Source organism: Rhynchophorus ferrugineus, unplaced genomic scaffold (genome assembly GCF_030347505.1).
Source record: "Rhynchophorus ferrugineus isolate W39M unplaced genomic scaffold, kcgeb_rfMv2 rfM3, whole genome shotgun sequence".
NCBI classification, from domain to species: domain Eukaryota; kingdom Metazoa; phylum Arthropoda; class Insecta; order Coleoptera; family Curculionidae; genus Rhynchophorus; species Rhynchophorus ferrugineus.
Genome location: NW_027472582.1, coordinates 37806591 through 37827512, shown reverse-complemented (window position 1 = coordinate 37827512; position 20922 = coordinate 37806591). Strand labels below are relative to the sequence as shown.

General features: G+C 29.8%; 1 protein-coding gene across 2 annotated transcripts in view; it reads right to left on the bottom strand.

The window, feature by feature from the left end:
- The window catches only part of LOC143192548 (uncharacterized), a 118244-nt gene that overhangs the window by 31541 nt on the left and 65781 nt on the right, over positions 1-20922 (bottom strand). The gene's annotated exons all lie outside the window — the stretch shown is intronic.

Genomic DNA, 20922 nt, shown 5'->3' with positions numbered 1-20922 from the left:
CCACTATCAATGGATACAATGTATATATTAGGTACTAAAAAACCACAGATCTTTTTTTTGCAAGTGAATATACTTCATATCGCTTAAAAAACGATAATGGAAAAGTTATTGATCATAATAAAAATGTTATCAAACTAGTGAATAATAAAATTACTAATTTAATAATTTATTGACAGTGAACCAACTTATGAATGTCTGGCTGTATGAATGAATATAAGGGGCTGTGCATCCTTATTAAGCCACCAGACTGATACTAATTTTTTGAGCATAATGATAATCTTTTTTACAAAAATTTTGGTAAAAGTTATAGGTGTGTGTATTTATTCAGCGATATTACACAAAAATAACAAAATATCCATGTAAATAACTGTCAAACAACCCAAGTTAACTGTTAAATTCGATGGTTTTGACATTTATTTACATAAAATTACAGTTTTCACAATTACAGGATAATCATGGAACGTTTCAAACTTCATTTTTGATATTCATTACCTTTGTTGTTTGCTTTGAATAAATCAGCTGCCGAAATCTATCAAATATATTAAACCAAACCTATTAAAACTTATGGTGAAGCTGCTCCGTTATGTCTAAACTGCATATTTGGTTCCAACGATATAAATGTGGTGATTTTGATGCCAATGAAAAAGAATGGCATGGAGGGCCAAAGAAGCTCGAAAACAGCGTATTCGGTGAAAACCATACTCAAAGCCTCAAAAAACTTTCTGACAACTTAGGTGTTGATGATTTAACTGTTTCCCGACGTTTACATGCCATGGGAAATCGATTGCCGTAAAATACTGTTGCATATGGTATGTTATTATTTTAATTTAAAATTTTATTAGTTAAATTATTAGTTAAAAATGTTATTAGTGCAGATATCTATCGACGTGAATTGGACAAACCGAACAACGAACACGGGAGAAAAGTTGACTTTTTGCATGACAAAGCATGGCTACAAGTTTTAAGAAATGTTAAGGATACATTGTTGCAGCTCGGTTGAAAATTTTGCCTCACTCAGAGTACTGAACAGGCATAGGGCTTTGTGGAGCATCATCATTCTCTCGACAAGGATCAAAAAATTGACAAAAAAGGCCAAATCAAAAAAATTTATATAATACCTTGTTGATATTTCAGCAAAAATATATATCTTCATCTCAGGACTCATCTGTTGGTTAAATTTATTAGATAATTAAGAAATGAACAAGCAATTACCTTGAAGTGGAGAAAATATTATGCCAAAAAGATTCTCTTCTTAAAAAATATTGACTGAGACAAAACATTGACTTAAAATAAGTTTGATATTTGAAAATAAATAACCATAATAAATTTGTGTTTTATTTCAGAACTCTTATTAATTTTGATCACAGTTATTACATATTTATTACACCCTACACGAATACTACTGCATTAGTTATTGAGATTGATTTTAGGTATATGTAAAAATACAAATAGCTCTGGATTAAACAGCATACTGATAAATCATTGAAATAATAAACCAAGTAAAAGGAGGAAAACAGAATTTTGTAAAAAAATCAATAAAAAACATCTGGTATTTAATTGAAAATTAATGAAATTAAACAATACATTCTTAATTAATTAACACCCCTATTTGCCGTTATTGTTTGTAAAAAATGTAACAAAATAAAAGATATTAGGTACAAAAATTTAAATCAATGTTATGTCAGAATTTCACATTCACCTTTTATAGTGTTACATTTCACCACAGAACACTGCACTTTTACTTAATGCGTTTTTTACTGTACTTGACACTTACTGGATATAAGTGTGAAAGGTGAAAGGAACAAATAGGTTACGCCCGTATTATGAATAAGAGAAATCACTTGAATAATCGAAATTGTGTTTACTCTTATTAATATTTAGTGACGTTATAAATGTGGGAAATAATGATGCGTTAAAAGGTTGATTAATGACCCACACCGTTTTCGACTAAAAGTGCAAGCGATTATAGTATCTCAATTAAATTTATCTCACATAATATCACAAATTTAATTTGATTTATGAACAACGTGAAACTCATTCACACTTTTTACAATTTAAATATTATTAATGGCAGTTTGAGAGCCAAGAAACAGATAAAATGACTTAGGGTACGATAAAAATAAATCATGTCATATATTTATTTGAGCCGATATAGAAAATATAAATTATTATTTTTTAGTTAAATAAAAAATGTGGGATATTAATCTGGTCAAAAAGATGTTATAGATTTATTGTATCTGTATAAACAGCCCATTAAAACAAAATATTTAAACTGACAAGAGTTGCAAAATGTTGACCTTCTTTTTCAGTTCTGATTTACGATGGTAATATTAAACTTCAGGGAAATAGAACAACGATCGAAATATAGTAACCTAGCTGAACTATAATATTTTAGAAAATAATATTATCTGTTTAATGATGAAAAAATTACTGTTTCTCGTATTCTTACTATAATTTTAATAGGAAGATGCCAGTAATCAACAATGGCAAAAATATTCTGTTTATGTAATTAAATAGTATTTATGGATTTATAAAAATGTATTTATTTGCATATTTTGGTTGACGTTACTTATTTATTTGATAAGTTATAACAAGAAAATACAGATGAAAATAATCCGTTATGATAAGTTTAACACCAATCTGAGCGAGTTACGTCAGTGTTCAGTGACGGATGTTGAGTGAATATTAATATATCGTTAATTTTTAAATATAATGCTCACCATCCTCGAGCATCTGAAACCATCTAACAATGGGTATCACTTAAGTCATTATTAATTAAGTAATGATACTGATATAAAATCATTAATATTTTGAGGACATGTTGTTGACTGGTTAATCTTATTATATGTTCTTAATTGGTGAGGTTTTTGTTGTTGAACGGAATACATCTATTTGTATAATATATCTAATGTTAATGTTTAGTAACTTATAGTAGCTTAAGGTCTGAAAATACAGTCAATGTGAAGTTAGAGTGAAATATAAAGTGGCAACTTTTTGTGGAAACTTCTGGTGAACAAGTTATACTTAATTTTAACAAGTATTTATTAAGAACTTAATAATAGGAATTAATTGTTACAACAAGAGCAAAGATAAAGGTCGATTATATGATTATTCCTATAACACAGCAATAACATAAGAAAACACGACAAAATTCAACAAGGCAACAAAATAACTGAGTGAGTTAATTAATAGTGAACAAAACCAAAGAATAAAATAATATTTAGAAAACCTAACGTCAAATTATGCAACAGATAACGATAATAAACAATAAAAAAAACGGCCACATCATGTAAATTATGCCAGATAAGAAAATAAATGTTTCATTTCGTCTTACCTCCATTCACCGAGCCCTAAACCACTAAACTTTTATTTCGTTATTTTTGTTTTTTTTAGTGTAGTATGATTATATCATTTGAATAAAAACTGAAATTACCTATCAACTTAACTACATTGTAGTGAACCATGAAATATAAAATAGCGAAAAAAGAAGAATATTAACGCTTAGCGTTCATGGTAGTATCAAAAGAACTTATTGTCTTAATAAGCTAATAGGTCTTGCAATATACTATAACGGGTAATACAATTCAATACATTAGAGCCAGATTTTTTTTTCAAATTTTATAGTTATATTTAACTAAAGTATATGTTAGTCTTTACCATATAACTTACTACCATATCATTATTAGCCATATAAATAACTAAGAAAATATTTCGAACCAATATGTCAATTTTATCGCGGAATACGTTGAATAGAAAAAGTCGTAATTACTCGTAATAATCATAACAATAATATAATACAATAACAACAAAGTTATATTATAGAAACTCCCAATCGTCAAAAATCGAAAAAAATAGTACATGGCAAATATTAATTTGAATAAAATCTTTTTTGTCTTTATTAAAAGACCTTAAGAAAATTCTGAAAGAATTTTTATAGCCAACCCAGCACAGTTGTGTTACTTAACGACATCAAACGTTTACTTATTCTTAACGAACATAATCCTTTATTTCTAAATTATATCTATTTCTAAGGATATTCGATTCGGTTGTAATTAAAATAGAGTAACCTAAAAGTTATTGCCGATAAGCAAGATTCTCGTTTATTAGCCCGCACGCTGACTTCCTGTTTCTTGTACCTACGTACCCAAGTACAAAAAAATCATATAGCATTGTTTATCAATATTTATGTATTATTTAAATATCTATATTCTTATAAAATGGAGCAATAGTACAGTATAAAATAACTATACTTCATTAAGATTCTCTACGAAATAAACTACCTTTTTAATTACCTAATCTAGTTCACACACTAAATTCACCAATATATCAATTATAACTGGTATTCATTTACAATACATTACGTACGAGAATACATTTCAATTATTCTTAATTAAAACTCATGCCTGGAAATAGTTTAGCAGAAATGTGAAAATTTGTTAAAGGTGAAGAATATAATGAGTTATTTAACATATCAGGAAAACAAAAAACCTTTGATTTTTTACAATAATTCCAATCCTATTTTCTGTTTAAACAAGTTAATAAAAAAAAATTAAAAAATATTTTTATGAATGGAAATTTCGGGCGTGGAAATTTGGGGTGAATTTATGTTTACTCGAACCAGTTTGGCTATCTTTTATAGCAAAAAAATTTGATGTGATTCTGTGGAAATCGGTTCATTGGTTCCGATAAAGTGTACCACTAATAACAGTAATATTAATAACAGTTGGAGGGTTCATAAATGCTGATGTTGATAAACAGTTGGTGTTTATTGTTGATGTTAAAAACCTATGGGGCGCCAAATAAGTTTACAGTTACTAAAAACTTATTCATAATTAATATCGAATTATTGTAAGGTATGGAATCACGAAATAATGAAAGATCCTACCTAGAACTAGGTATATTTAAATTATGTAACAGGGTCAACAACTCAAACAGAAATTTCGTATTGCGAAAAATGAGTGATTTGCGAAAAATGCAGATGATCCAGAGACCAAATGCTACGAAATCTATGCATGTGGATTTCGCATATGAAAAAAATAGATTACCGGACTGTGACAAATCGCTCCAGGGCAATTCCGTATTCGAACACAGTAAAATATATGGACATGAGGCCGAATACTCAAATGGAATTAGAATTTTAAAAAGATACGAGCAGAACTTTGTATGAAGCTCAAAAAATATGGTGGTTGCAAATTGTTAACAAAAAGTAAAAATGTTATGAAGCTAGTGTATATCTGTGGTGTGTAACTTATAGGGTCATACAAAGAAATCCAATATAATAGAAACTTGTATCAGATATGAACGACCGCGAAATTTTCAAATCTAAAGTATAATGTTGCCTGTTAAAAAACAGTTTATATATAGTCCCTTAAATACAAAGAAATAAGAAGTGAAATTATATTAATAATATAATTATATTTGGTAAAAGATACAAGAGGACAATTTATATTAATACTATTTATTTATTTTATTAATTGTTTAACATAATTTAATATACCAAAAATCCTACTTGACCTTTTATGAATCCAATCCCACTTTAACGACTGAATAATTTATGACGAATATTCGGTGAAGTTCACAAAGAAATAATTGTTTAGTGAGTAAACCAAATGTAAGAAACATCGCATCAACCATTAAATATATCTACCAATACAAGAAAGAATTATTAAAAGAAAGCATGCTGTGACTAAGCTTTGTTATTTTAAAACCGACAAAGACTTTTTTCAAGATACAATCAGGTTAATAAGTGTAGCGTGAAAATGTAGAACGAGATAATTATTTTGCTTGATTTGGTTCTAAAGCTGCTATCTGTTAATTACATTAAATTGTGTTATGCACTTTTACCGTCAACTTTAATGATTATTTAAACTAATAAAACTAATTCATTTATAATGAACATTTAATTCTTGTTCTTTATGAATTACTATTAAATTCGCTTATCATGAGTGTTGTAAAAATTGATCGGTTCATGGAGTGCATCGAAATTCGACGAGGATACGATGGCCAATAAGACAGATTTACGACAAAAAAGCTATTTAGTATTTTCAACTAATTTCTATTTTTTTGGGAAACCAATAATATAAAATAATAAAAAAACAATAATATCGAAAAAATACCAGGGCATTAGGATTGGTTTATTGTACCAATATTGAAAGCTTGATAGATGTATTTAAGATCCAATATTATACTATTATATATAATGGTATCTTTTCATAGATTCATCAAAAATAAGTTCTCTTTCTGCTTTGTTCATGTTTCTCGGACAACAAGATGGGTTTACCAAATTCCCTTCCTTTTTCTACCTATGGGAAACAGTGAACGCAGTCCAGAAAACTTTGGTGTCTCCACATAAAGTTATTTTGCCACTGCTGCACATAAAGTTGGGATTTGATGGAGATTGTTTCAAATACATAGTTTCAAAGTCTACAGGCTTTTAATAAGCAAAGATGAAGGCAGGTTTTTCCCGTTTCTGGTTAGACAGAGTATTTGATCCACAATCCATCACGATTATGATGAATTCTCAAAAATAAAGGTGGATTGTTTTTAAGGTCATAGTGAAATTTTAACGCAATCATAAACATTAACAAAACAAACCGTCAAAATAATGCTAAAATCATTTGAAGCTCTAGATTGCTTCATGAGTCTAAAAGTACATATTTTCATTCCCATTTCGGCTACTTTTCGGAAAATTTGAGAGACATGAGAAGAATTGCCAAAAAAAGATATGAAGCTACCGTTGGAAGCTTCAGAGAAACCTTTTAGAGAGAGAGATATTTTAATGTGCGCTAGTGAAGATAAAAATATTATGTATCGTTAATGGTTTGTAAATAAAATGTTTTTAAGTCTATTCTATTTTATTTTAATGTAACAATATGCCAATATAGTTCCCCAAATTGTCCCAACATGTGTTGTCCCATGACAAATAGGAAGTAATTTTCGGATTCAGCTCACCCGAAAACATAAAAACTACCTTACAAGACCTAAGCAGCTCTTAGAAATTATGTTGCAGACTTTTGTAATCCTAAAAATATATTTTTTTCAATTTAATTTTTATTGAACCATTTTTTTAAAATTAATTTCATCACCTAATATCTATCGTCTAATATAGACGCGGGTTCGAAACCTGCTGGAGCATGGTGGTAAATTTATGTTTGTGATTGTCCTTAGGCAATAGTGCAAAATCCGACAAGGAAAATAATCCCACGCCAGAAACCAGGCTGGGTAAGACTAGATGCTTTCTGGAATAATTTCTAAGTTGGTCACTCGCCAGTCGGTAGGCTTAATGCCGAAAACCGTGGTTCGGAGCCCACGTTAAATAGTAGGTTCAGTCCAGATAAACCCTAGTTGGTAAAAAGGAGACTTTAAAAAACATAAAAAAATGTTGCGAATACAAATTTTATTATTAAATAATTCTATAATTCAAATTATTTCTAGGTGAGTGGCGTCTTAATGAATCCCATAACCTTGTTTTATGTATTAATTCTTAAATCCAGTTGAACTACTGAAAAGTCACACCTGATCTTTTACTGTTATTAAAAAGCAGATGGTCTGGTCAAATCTTTTTCCTCCGAATATGTTACTACTGCATGTACTAATATCATTTGCATTTCAGATTAATTAATATTAATTTAAGACTTGCAAACTAGTATTTTAATTAATATCACCGTTAAAAATATTATAGGATGTAAATGGCAATAGATAATTCTTACTTTTTGGCATCTTTATGATTTTTTTTAGAATCTGCGTAATAATATTTGTATCAGATTGGTGTGAAATTTAACACCTAAAAAAGCCATAATTATGCATTTATGTGGTATTTTTTAAAAGGATGAAAAATAAATAAAATTCCTCTCTCTATTTGTCTCCTTGACAATTGTGATATTTGGTTTTCATATAAATTAAATAGATTAATTTAATAGATCTAATTAATATCTACAACATGATTTTGTTGTCTAGCGTAAAATACATAAAAAGTTAAATTGCACAAAAAAACTAATGCGAAACTACAATGGTATTTGTTCAAATAATTATTCAGATATTTACTGTGAGCTAATGTCCATTATTATATAAAACATTTTTCTTAAAGTTTTTAAAAATAGTATCGTATTGCTTTTTATTGTTGTTAAAACAATTGTCAAATTGTAAATATATTAAAATTAATTTTATCTGAAATAAAATGGAAGTACTTTCTTATTGATTGAATTGTTCAAGTAATTATGTTAAGATATTTTTAGTAATATCTATGGTTCCTTAATACCAGCTAGACTGAAAATTGGTCGCAACGTAGAAAGTGAACCCCGAATTTCGGTTTAAGCCTGCCACCGGAGTGTAACCAACTCAGAAGAGAATTAGATTAATTAATTAGAAAAAAAATTGGGTTGCATGCACGCATTGGGTAATTCTTATTTATGTTTTTGTTACTAAACTCGTGTAAGATGTAGAAAACGGTCAAATTAATTTTAAGGTACAAATATTTTAAAGAACGTATTACTAAATTTAAATATAATGTGCATAGTATTCAATTATATACTTACAAGAAATATAAACTAAAGAAAAGGTTTCAGAAATAAAAACTAAAATATGTAATATGTATTATCCAATTGGATGGTGTATTCCCATTTCAGGCGCCAATGCTGAATTTGGTTTTTTTTTGTTATTTTTTTTTGTCAATCTTACTATTGTAGAAAGGGGAAATTTTACAATCATGTAAAGGGAAGAAGGTTTATATCGTATATTAAATTTTTTTTATATTATATTTAATGTCAAATAACATAAAATTAGTATATTTCCATTTAAAATAATATTATTGGACTAATGAAATTTTTTTCCTATTTGTAATAACATAAAAATTGTTACATATGCATTTTTTAAATCAATAGTTGATGTCACCTAGTTGAAAATGGCTATTATGAATGAATATCCGCAAAAAATAATAACATGCAATAGGTAGAAAAAGACAACAATATAACAATAAATTTCTACTATTTAGTATAGGCCACTTAGAAAATATTGTCCAGCCGTTTTACACTCTTTTCAAAGGCAAATTACGACTATAAATTGCGAACATCCATACCATGGTGGAATTCAAATTTATAATGATCACATAAGATCTTCCCACCAACTTATCACGAAGTTATAAAGCTGACATTTTAGCATTATTAAAAATTAACTTAAAAATAATTAATAAATAATATATAAAAAAGGACAATAACGATTTTTTAAAATCGGATATAGCATATTTAAGCAACAAAGATTCATATATTTTTTTCTGAATCATTCTAATGATTTAATTTATAATTGGAATTGGTCTTCCCCATACTAATGATAGAAATATGTAAATATGTTTTTTGAAGCTGAAAATATACAAATTATAGCCTATATTGAGCTTAATATTTAACGCGTAACGTAAATATTTTGATTAATAAAATTGAGAAATAAAAACTGACCGACAAAATGAAAACAAGAAAATGTATCATTAAGTTAATTTGCTAAAAAGAGTTAGAAAAATATACGCCTGCTTTAAAAATAAACTTATCACAAATACACGATAGAAATACTAAGATATTACATTCAACGAGACTAATTTTAATAACAACGGTAGTTATTGATTAACGATAAAAAATCGATTAGATGTAATCAGCATATCAATCAATTATATAAAACATCGAAGTTTCTTTCCTATAAATACAACCATACATACAAATTACGTTAATAGGCCCCTAATAATATATATTTTTAAATATCTTATTTGTTGTATTTTGCATATTTATGCACTTTTGCCTATTTACATTAATAAAACGCACTTATTACACTAATAAAACAATCTATGATGTTTCGATATTTAACTTACTCATAATAATTAAGTAAATTTTAGTTAAAACTTTTTCCGATCTTATTTACCATCCGAGATTTCTTTCAAGTCAACTTACTTTTACATAAATATTAACAAATTATAACATAACATATTATAACAAATAGTTTGCCAAAATACCTTTACAATAAGGTGGATAGAAAAGCCTTGATAGGTACTAGCAATATGTTAATAGTATTACATAATATTATAGAGGGTTAGTAATTTTTTCCAACTCATATTTAGCATTAAATATAAATAATGTATCCTTAATTTATCTTCATTAATGAATAAATCTGATTTGATTTATTATTAAGAAACGAGGAACTGTATAGAATATTGAGGTTAAACAGCTCATAGAGATAATTGGCGCTAATGGTTTTAAAGTATTTCAATTATAGGTACGATACAGTTAGCACTAAAGTGGACACAAATTGATGTGAGATGGAATTAATCGTAAATGTCATAAATTGCAATATTTGCTAACATATTTTATTAATACATGATAAATCAGTGTAACATAAAAGTAACATATTTCTGAATGCTAACTGATTCAAAAAAATGGCTGCCACCTAATGCTGATATTCTGTCATGGAATAGTTTTAAACATTGTACTGTATTTTGGTATTATTAAATTTCTTCATTAATCATCCCGTATTTAAAGTTGGTAGTATGCAAGAATACATGCCTAATAAGTGTATTAATTAGGAACAAGTAGTTGAGGTCCATGGTTCGAGACCCTGCCTTATACTGGGTTGTAACGAATCTGTATTTAATACTCTCTAATAAGTCGAAAGCTGAATTAATAGTAAGTAATAATTCAATAACTTAAGATATATAGTTAATTTAGTGATTCAGAAATTACTCTTAAGAGGATTGATATCTATTTAAATCAACGTACTGCATTTTCAATTTGTTCAAGTTCTTTAAATTAAAACATATTTTTACTATCTTTTACTAAAAAATTATGAAATGAATCACAAAGCGTATTTTTATTTTTTAACAACATTCATTAGAAACTAAGCAATAAAATTCTTTTTGAATTTTGTTAAAGAAGGTTAGAATCGCATTTAGTCCAACGCTTTTTTTACTTTTGATTTGATCGCCTTAGGATTTTTTTGTTGTCTATTTCCAAAACACCAATAAATATGTTATAAAAATGAACGGCGCTGATTATTTTTTATTTCTAGTGTATGATAATAAATTTGAATTAAGGTAACAATTCAAATGTAACAAACCGTCCATCTGCTGTATGTTTAAGATACATTTTTGAATTCATGAAGCGTTTTGATTTTGAGATGTTATTCGATATTTTTAACATCTGTGTCTGTGTTTTAGTTTAAGACTACTGTTGAATACAATCTTGTAGATTTAGTTACAAGTGGATGTGTGTATCGAATATCTGTGAATCCCTATATTTTTCTTCAAATATTTTAGGCATAAACTGGAAACGTTTGCAATCACAATATATAATTCTCCGTATTATATCGAACATGTGTAAAAATAAAACAATTCGGTCTCGTTATCGACATTTTTAAAGCTTTCAGTGTAAATCCTGCAATGAAAACAATACCTACTTAGAATCCGTTCCCTGCACCGCAGACTAAAAATAAAACATTTATACAGCATTCATATCGTTTTTATAAGACTTTACTGATATTATACACATATATTTTTCTAGATTTTATTAAGAAACAAGGATCTGTCTGTTGATTTTTTTTTTGCTTACTAAGTATTAAAAAATGTTTATGAAGCAAAATAATAACTGAGGTCCATAACAAAACGTAAATATTTATGCGGCATAAAATTAATTTTATACAATCTAAACATCCTCCATTTTTGTTTGACCTTCTCCAACTCTTTCAAAAGTTGCTGGACACAATTAAACTGTGCTATGGAACGTTACTGCCGACAATTGAATGAATCGTATATATTTAAATATAATTTCAATATTTGGGAAAAAAATCTATAAAAAAATAAGCAATACACTTTAATATACTTCAAGCCTTAGCAATGTCGTAACAGTCTCATCTGATATTTTTCAGAAATTCAGAAGATTATGTATTTTGGAGTCTCCTTTTTACCAACTAGTGTTTATCTGGTGCTTAGCTTAACGTGGGTTCCGAACCTCGGTTTTCGGCATTAAGCCTTACGGATTAGCGAGTGATCAACTTAGAGATAGATCATCCCAGAAGACATCCGGTCTTACTCATACATCCGAGCAATTACAATTATAAAACATCACAAGTATACATTTACGATCAAGCCCGAGTAGGATTCGAACTTGCGATTATCGCAACACTAGGACCACTTAGGTCTTACCACTTAATCACTGCGCAAATCAAGCGGGATTTGTAATGTTTACAGTTGCTTTGCACATAGTGTTTCAATTAAAAAAGTCTACTTTCCTGTTAAAATTTTCGTTACAGCTATTCATATCATCAGCTATTCAACAGATACTTACTATTAGTGATAATGCAACTATTGCCATTGTGGATTGCTGATATAACGAGTTTTACCTTTTACTGTCCGAAAGTGGTTTAACATTAGTTGTTACAAAATATTAATATTACGCAATAAATGATAATGAACGATTATCGTGTGAAGTGGAGCAGAAAAAAGTGTTGCCAATAATTCGATGTGGTGGTGCTCCTCATACCATCAAAAATATATATACCTGTATAGTCGGTTGTCACAAGGTATTCAGCCTATTTCATGTAGTACTGTATGTCGAGAGGTAGTGAAGGAAATACTGAGTACGAGAAAAAGTAACATAGATTTTATTTATATTTTAAATTTTGAATAAATAATTTATTCTTATTTTTAGATTAGTGTTTTGATGTACGTTGAATTATATTATTTACGTAAATCAGAATATGACGAAAATTAACTTCTGGAATCTCTATTATGATTACAAAACAAATAATAGAAAAATATCAGATATGTCGCATACGTCAGAAATAACGACTCAGTTTCTATAAGATGATTTAATTTTCGACAGTTACACGAAAACCAACGCAACAATTTTATAATTGATGCCACCTACAATCCGATATAAAAACAGTTTATAACTGTTTCAAGTGTAGAGCAAACAATAATATATCGTAAAAATATTTCATAATTTTGTTCATAAAATCCATATATTTAGATTTTAAATATATTAACTATGAAATGATAAAACGAATATTCTTAATACTTAAACACCGTAAATATACAAACCGTGATAAAAATTTAGCGCTCTAGATTTTTCACTTCAATTCTTTATACATTTAGATTCTATTATTCATGTAAACATTATAACAGGCGCGAAACCCATAAATAAACAATAGATTTGCGCTTGAACGATGCGACAAAACTATAGCACTGTATGTATTACAATCATGATTTAAGAAAAGATCAGGAAGTACTGGGTTGATATAGGTTTTGAAGGAAAGACAGAAATAAAATTCATTTGTGAGAAAATTAATAGTGTAAGTTATGTTAAATTGATCAGCGAACCGTTAGTCAAATATGGGACACAAATTTTCGGTTACAATTATATTTTTCAGCAAGACAATGCTGCTGTTCATATTGCGAAATTCGTTAAAATACTGTTTTTCAGAACACAATATTCAAATATTAAAGCGGTCAGCGCGCCCCCTTCTTTAAATATTATTGAACATTGTTAGGATAAGCTAGCACATGTTGTGTACACAAAACTTAAACAATTTAACAATGTTAAACAACTAAAATATGCTATTCAAGATTAGTGAAGAAAGTTAGATTGAGATCATATCGAAGACATAAATGAAACGTTGCCAAGATGATCGAAATTGTGAAAAATAAGGGAGGAGGGAGATTACTGAAATGAAAATTAAAAATATTCATCAGTTGTTTCTGACCTAACTGCGCTATAGTTTTGTCGTTTCGTTATATTGGCAAATATATTATATTTTATTTTTAGGTAACATGAAAATAACCAATAAGTAAACATTCTTTGTAATCTCTTTATAATGTTTACATGAATCGCAGAATCTATAAGTTAAAAATTAATTGTTACTAAAAGTTGAAAAGAAAAATCTGTAGCGTACTAAAGTTTTGTTGCGGAGCGTGCTTAATACCTAAACATTTTTTAAATGAGGCTATAATTATGCCCAAATGTAAAGCAAAATATACTGAAATGAAGTTCATCTGAGTACTAGATGAAGATGTCCTAAAGAGATAAGTAACTGTTACTCACTAACGTAAAAAGACAATGACTCCATATTTTATTCGAATTACAAAAGTAAAAATAATTAAAACATGTAAAAACAAGCGATATTTTTACAGATCTTTAAATAAATTAACAAAGAAAAACAAACAAGGCACAGTTCCCATATGCTGTATGATTTTAAGAGAGCACACAGATAAGTAGGCCATGGAAAACGGACAAAAGACATATCATAAAAGCTGTTTTCGCATCGGCCGTCTATAAATATGGACTGTGTTTATCCGAAGATCATTTTCTTTTTTAAATTAGCGCCCAGAAAAGAAATCCGATTCTTTATTTATGTTGTGTTCGCACGAACGTGCTGCGGCTATCTCCACGCAACGCAAACACACACATGTCCGAAATGGAATTTACAATTATTCGCTCCTGCTTTCACTTAAAACGATCGCGACACATACGATTTTCGTTGTTTTCTCTTTAGTGCGTGATTGAAACAATTACTGTCTGTATCAATAATGGCCGATACGTTTGTATGTCGCCCTTAATGACATATAAAATAATGCTTTAAAACATATTTTATGTATATCATCTTCATGAAAATGTTCCGCGTCTTTTATTGCGGTGCTACATCACTTAGGTTATATGTTATAACAGTAGAATTGGTTATGAATGTTCATACAACAGTTTAAATATGCTATGATATGATAAAAACCGGTATACCGTTTTTCTAATAAATGGCGCTAGGCTTAAGTATTCAACGTTATGATTTGACTCATATGCCATTTTATTCTACTGACATTAAGCTTCAAAGCTTAGTGGCATTAAGCTTCACATACCTCTCTGCCGTTTGCTGGTAGAAACTTACGGTGAGCAAACTCAAAAACATGTTAGGAGTGGTTTCGAAAATTCAAATGTGGTGATTTCAATGTGCAAGACAAAGAACGTTCTGGTAGAAGGGCGAAACCCGAAAACCAGGAAAGTTTGAAGATGCGAAACTGCAAGAGTTATCACCTGGCGAAACCTGCTTATAGATTCCAAGGCCAATCGTTTTGACCGCATAACAATGCTCTGTGTTTGGTGGGTCCAGAGCGGCGTAGTATATTACGAACTGTTGAAAGCTGGCGAAACGGTTAACAGTGATTGCTACCGACAACAAATGATCAATTTATGATGATCCATGTATTGATTGAAAAACGCCCAGAGTGGACCCGAAGACATAGTAAAGTGATTTTAGAGCACGATAACGCGCCGTTTCATAAAGCAAAACCGGTCAAGGAAGCGTTGAAAGTACTTGGATGGAACATATTATTGCACCCGCGATACTCTCCAAATCTTGCCCCGTCCGACTATTAACTTTTTGCATCAATGGGGCACCCGCCTGCATAGCAGCACTTCGCTAATTTCGAAGAAGTTAGAAAACAGCTTGTTGAATGGTTTTGATTAAAAAACAAACATTTTTAAAGCAAGGCAAGGTTATGGCGTTTGTATTATGGGATGCGCATCGAATAATTTTCATTAACTACCTTGAAAAAGGAAGGAACATCAACAGCGACTATTACATAGTGTTATTGGACCGCTTGAAGGTCGAAATCGCCGAAAATCGGCCGTATTTGAAGAAAAAGAAACTGCTGCTTCATCAAGACAATGCACCGTGTCACAAGTCAGTGAAAACGATGGCAAAAATCCAAGAATTGGGTTTCGAAATTGCTTCCTTATCCACCGTATTCTCCATATCTGGCCCCAGCGGCTATTTCTTGTTCTCAGATCTCAAAAGGTTGTTCACTGGGAACAAATTTTCGTCCGCCGAGGTGATGGCAAAATACGCAAAGTCGATTTTACTGGTGATATCATTATATAGGTCTACATATCGAAAAGGTAAAATGAATTTTCTGAGAATGTGGATATTTAGAGTATGAAGGAAGTATCATTGGTGTTATATAAAAATACCAGAAGATAATGATACAGATGACAACGAACTGATCAATTGGAAAAATTGAATAAATGTGTTATGATAAATCGTTAGTATAGTAATTTACTTTAATTTTCGTAAAAACCTATATAAAAACAATTAAATTGACTTAAATTGTCATCCTTATCCATAGTATCTTACCTCTTATGATTATTACTTATTACAATTTATGCATATAGCACCGGCTGAATAATTTGCATTTAGATTTGTAGGAAAATATTTTATCCAGTTCAAACACGAAATATAACAATATCCGATTTTTTAATAATAATTGTTCTATAGTTGATTACAAAGGTAAAGATTTAATCGTAAAAGCTATCAGGCCAATTTTCAGGCTAATTATAAAAAATCAGATTAGTTTTTTAATTAGATCAAAATGTTTTACAAACAAATATGTTTTAGCGGAAGTTACAAATAATACTATATTATTATGAAAATATAAAATAGTGTTATGCACTGTAGAATGTAGGAACGTACACAATTATAACAAGCATTAATGAATTAATCATTAATCATTTAGCATAAATATTTACTTTAACTCTATATTTCCACTGAAACTTGATACAAAATTGTTATACATAATAAAATATATTTCTCATCAATACATATAATTGAAAAAATAAAATCATAATTTCCGTTTATTTTTTAATTCATAACATAGATATGTATGTAATGTAATGTGTGTATGTATGTAAATTATGAAACGTGTAGATTTTAGATACAAAAAGGTTTAAGATATAGCTTTCTAGGCATCTCAACCGGCTCGTAACTAATCAGAAACTTTGGGGTCTAGAAAACTGAAAAAAGAAACAATATTTTTTCATATTTTCTATGCTCGTAATAACGAAGAGATGATCTGTTGAATCAACCCTAAATATAACATTAACATGTCACAACCAGACTAAGTACACGTTTTTTTTTCGAAACACCAGGGTCGTATTAGTCGCGTTATCTTTTCAATTTTTTAGTAATTGGACCTACTGTTTAACGAAGGCTTCGAACAACTGTCCTTGGCCCATCGATTGGCGAATGAGGCTGTCTTAGAGTCCAAGCCAGAAGACATCATTTATTAGATTGTATACTCTAGTCTAACGGCAATGACAAACAAAAAGTAAATTCATGCCATGGCGGTATCCGAACCCACGACTACTGCAGCAGTTAGGACCACCCCCTTGCTTGCGGCTGCCAATAATTATTATAAGGGTAAATTATTAAAAGAGAACAAAAAATTTAATTCATGGAAAGAAATTCAAATTTATTAATGTGAACATTAATAAGTTCTTTGAAAATCCAAGATATTTCAACTAAGTTTCATGATTTTAAATTATATTGAAGTGACACTTTCACTTATTTAGAAAAATGAAAAAATATGACTTCAAAGTTATGATATATTTAAAAGGCTTAAGATCGAAAGGGGTTAGAGCTGGTAAACTGTTTACGATTGGGTAAAAGAGTTTAAAAGCGGCTGTAGAACCACAAAAGATGAATGAGGTTCGGGTATAAAATCCGCTATATGTGTTCTCGACGGACTTATTGAGCTAGCCCCTTATTTCATTTATTGGTTTAAAATGAGCATGCGCATTTGAACATTTGTTTGGAACTGACATTTGGAGCGAACTGTCACATTATTAGTCACGTGATAATTGCTTATAATTATAATGATATTACAATGATTTGAAATTTAATAGATATTAATTACTTTGTAAATACAAGCATGAAATAAGGTTAATAAAACTGTAACGTGGAAGTAATACAGCTACTGGATAACATGAACGAAATTAAAAGATTGAAGCGAACCAAATCACACGAACTTGTAGTGTTAACTTTGGGTCATAGTGTATATAACTTTGGGAAATATATTTGATGTATGATGTAAAGTTCAGTGAAGAAATATAGAAAAACCAAATAGAAAAGTATCTCTTGTACAAAAACATGTTTAAGTTAGAATATTACTTATTATTTTAGAGTAATTAGTTAATATGTAATTGCTGATCACAAATGTGTTAAAAACAATTACAAAGCTATATTGTTTATGCTTAGCTATGTTATTTCTTTGTTCTCGAATTGAAATATTATTCAAAATATTGTCTTATAATACATTTTGATGGACATATAGTATTGTACTAAAATAAAATAATAAAGCTTCATTAAACGAACCGAAAATATCATAAACATAACCTAAAAATACTATATAATAGTATTTTGAAAGCAATTTCAACGACATGCAATTTCAGCAATATTGATCCAAAAAAGTATCAGGCAGAATCATGTTTCGACCTGTCTTCTGATCATTCACCAATAATAGTAACAATTTCTTCAAAAATTACCATCAAAGATAAACCCCTTTCTCCGTGCAGTAATAGAACTAACTGGCCCTCAGTTGGAGAAAACTTAGACCGAAACATCTCTCTAAACTTACCGTTACAAACTGAAATGGATATACAAATAGCAGCAATAAATCTTACAAAAAATATACAGGAGAGAGCATATTCCGCGACTCCTAACAGTGAAACATTTCCAAGAAAAAATACACATATATCGTGTACAATACAGAAAAAGATAGCAGAAAAAAGAAAGTTACGACGAAATTGACAACAGCAAAGGACTGAAGAAATAAAAGAAAATTTAATAGGGCAATAAAAGAGCTGAAAGAACTAATCCAAATTGAACAAAACCAAGGCATTCAAGAATACCTAGAAAACTTGACATCAACTGAGGCTACAGACTATTCGTTGTGGAAAGCAACAAAAAAGCTTAGGAGATCCCAGCAGCATAACCCACCTATTAAAACAAACGAAAATAATTGGGCGAGAAACAATAAAACACTTAAAAAATGTTTTTAAACCTTTCCAGTCTCAGCTACATAAAAATGAGGAAAATAAATTTACTAGCTTTCTAGATTCGCCATTTCAAATGGATTTACCGCACGAGAAATTAACGGTTAAAAAAGTTAAACAAACAATAATGAGAGAGATTAATATTAAAAAAGCTCCTGGTTATGACTTAATTACTGGCAACATTTTAAAAGAGCTATCAGAAAAGGGTATAAAACTATTAACATTTATATTTAATGCTATGCTACGAATTAATTACTTCCCTAGTATCTGGAAAGTAGCTAAAATATTATTACTAAAATCGTATCTCACTGATAGGCATTTTATTGTAAATCAAGGCGATGAACATACCGAATTAAATCCCATATATTCAGGAGTTCCACAAGGTAGTGTACTGGGTCCAGTACTGTATCTTCTGTATATGGCTGATCTGCCCAACACAAAAATAACTACTGTGGCAACATATGCAGACGATACAGCAATCTTAGCAACCAATGAAGATCCAGTCACAGCATCAATAAACCTACAAACCCACCTGGGGCAAATACAATTATGGTTGAAGACATGGCGCATTAAAGCCAATGAAACAAAATCCACGCATATAACGGTTACCCTGCGTAGAAGAGCATGTCCACCAGTGAATATCAATCATCGTCAACTTCCCCAAGCAGAGCATGTTAAATATCTTGGTATGCATTTAGATCGACGCCTAACCTGGAAGAAGCGCATACTTTCTAAACGGAAACAACTGGGACTAAAATTATATCAAATGTATTGGCTCATCGGGCGCAAATCCAAGTTATCATTAGATAACAAGGTATTGCTGTATGAGTCTATACTCAAGCCCATTTGGACATATGGAATCCAACTATGGGGTACCGCTAGCAAATCTAATATATCCATCATTCATCGGTTCCAAAATAAGGTGTTGCGTGCCATTGTTGATGCTCCGTACTATATTTAAAATAAAGTGATACAACGCGATATTCCTCTAGAACCTATAACGAGTGTAATTCAACGTGTTTGTGTAAAGTACTTCGAAAGAGTGTCAGTGCATCCCAATGTACTCGCTAATCAGCTAAATATGCGACGTGATAGTGAAGTGCGTAGACTAAAACGTTTAACACCACCTGATCTGATGTAGACTTTAGAATGTAGAACATATGTAGACTTTAGAATAAGCTTTAGAATAAGACTAATTAATTAAGATAATATTTTATACAGAAGATTGCTTAATGAAGTGATTTTCTACATGCCATGTATATATAATGTAGACATAAGAAATACTTATTGCCAATAGGGCAGATTGTGGACTCACGAAGAGTAATAAAAAAATAGTTTCAATAAATTCCTGCAGATATTAGTAACGGAATAAAATATAAATGTGTATATAACTAACTTGCATTCGAAAAGTTCAATCACACTGTTTCAGTTGGAATCCGTCCACTCAGAGCAATAAATGAGATCACATAATTACACTCGCTATCCAGAAACGTGATCCAGTGACTAAGGCAATGCGCGTGAGAAATGCTTGGTGAAACCTGATACGGGGATAGCCCCCGACGTGTACGTCACTTATGTCTGTAAATATGTTTTGTAATGCACTTGCATCATTTTACCCACAAGCAGGGCTTTCCTGGGATATGAGTGCAGCTAATCAGCGTCAAGTGGTACTTTAACAACTGTTTTAATTATGTAAGTCTATTAATAGACAATGATATTTAAGCAGTTTCAATAATTTCTTAAAATGTGGATGATCTCAATGTTTGTCTTTTAATTTAGTTGCAATTTTCTTAAATTAGCTCGAATAATTTAGCCCTATATTTGATACGTGAGATTTTTTTTTAAATATTACACCGGATTTTCCCCCAATATCAGCTTTCGTCAAATCGACGTCAAATTTCGTCCATCGACACCATGTTACATATAAATTTTTTTCCCATGCTGTTTTTGAGAACATTCACGTTACGTATGACATTTTTTATGTTGAATGAGTAATTAAACTTAATTATTGTCTTTATAAAGTAAAAGCCCTCATAATTACTGTCTTATCTGAGCTAATGATCTTATCACTTTAAGT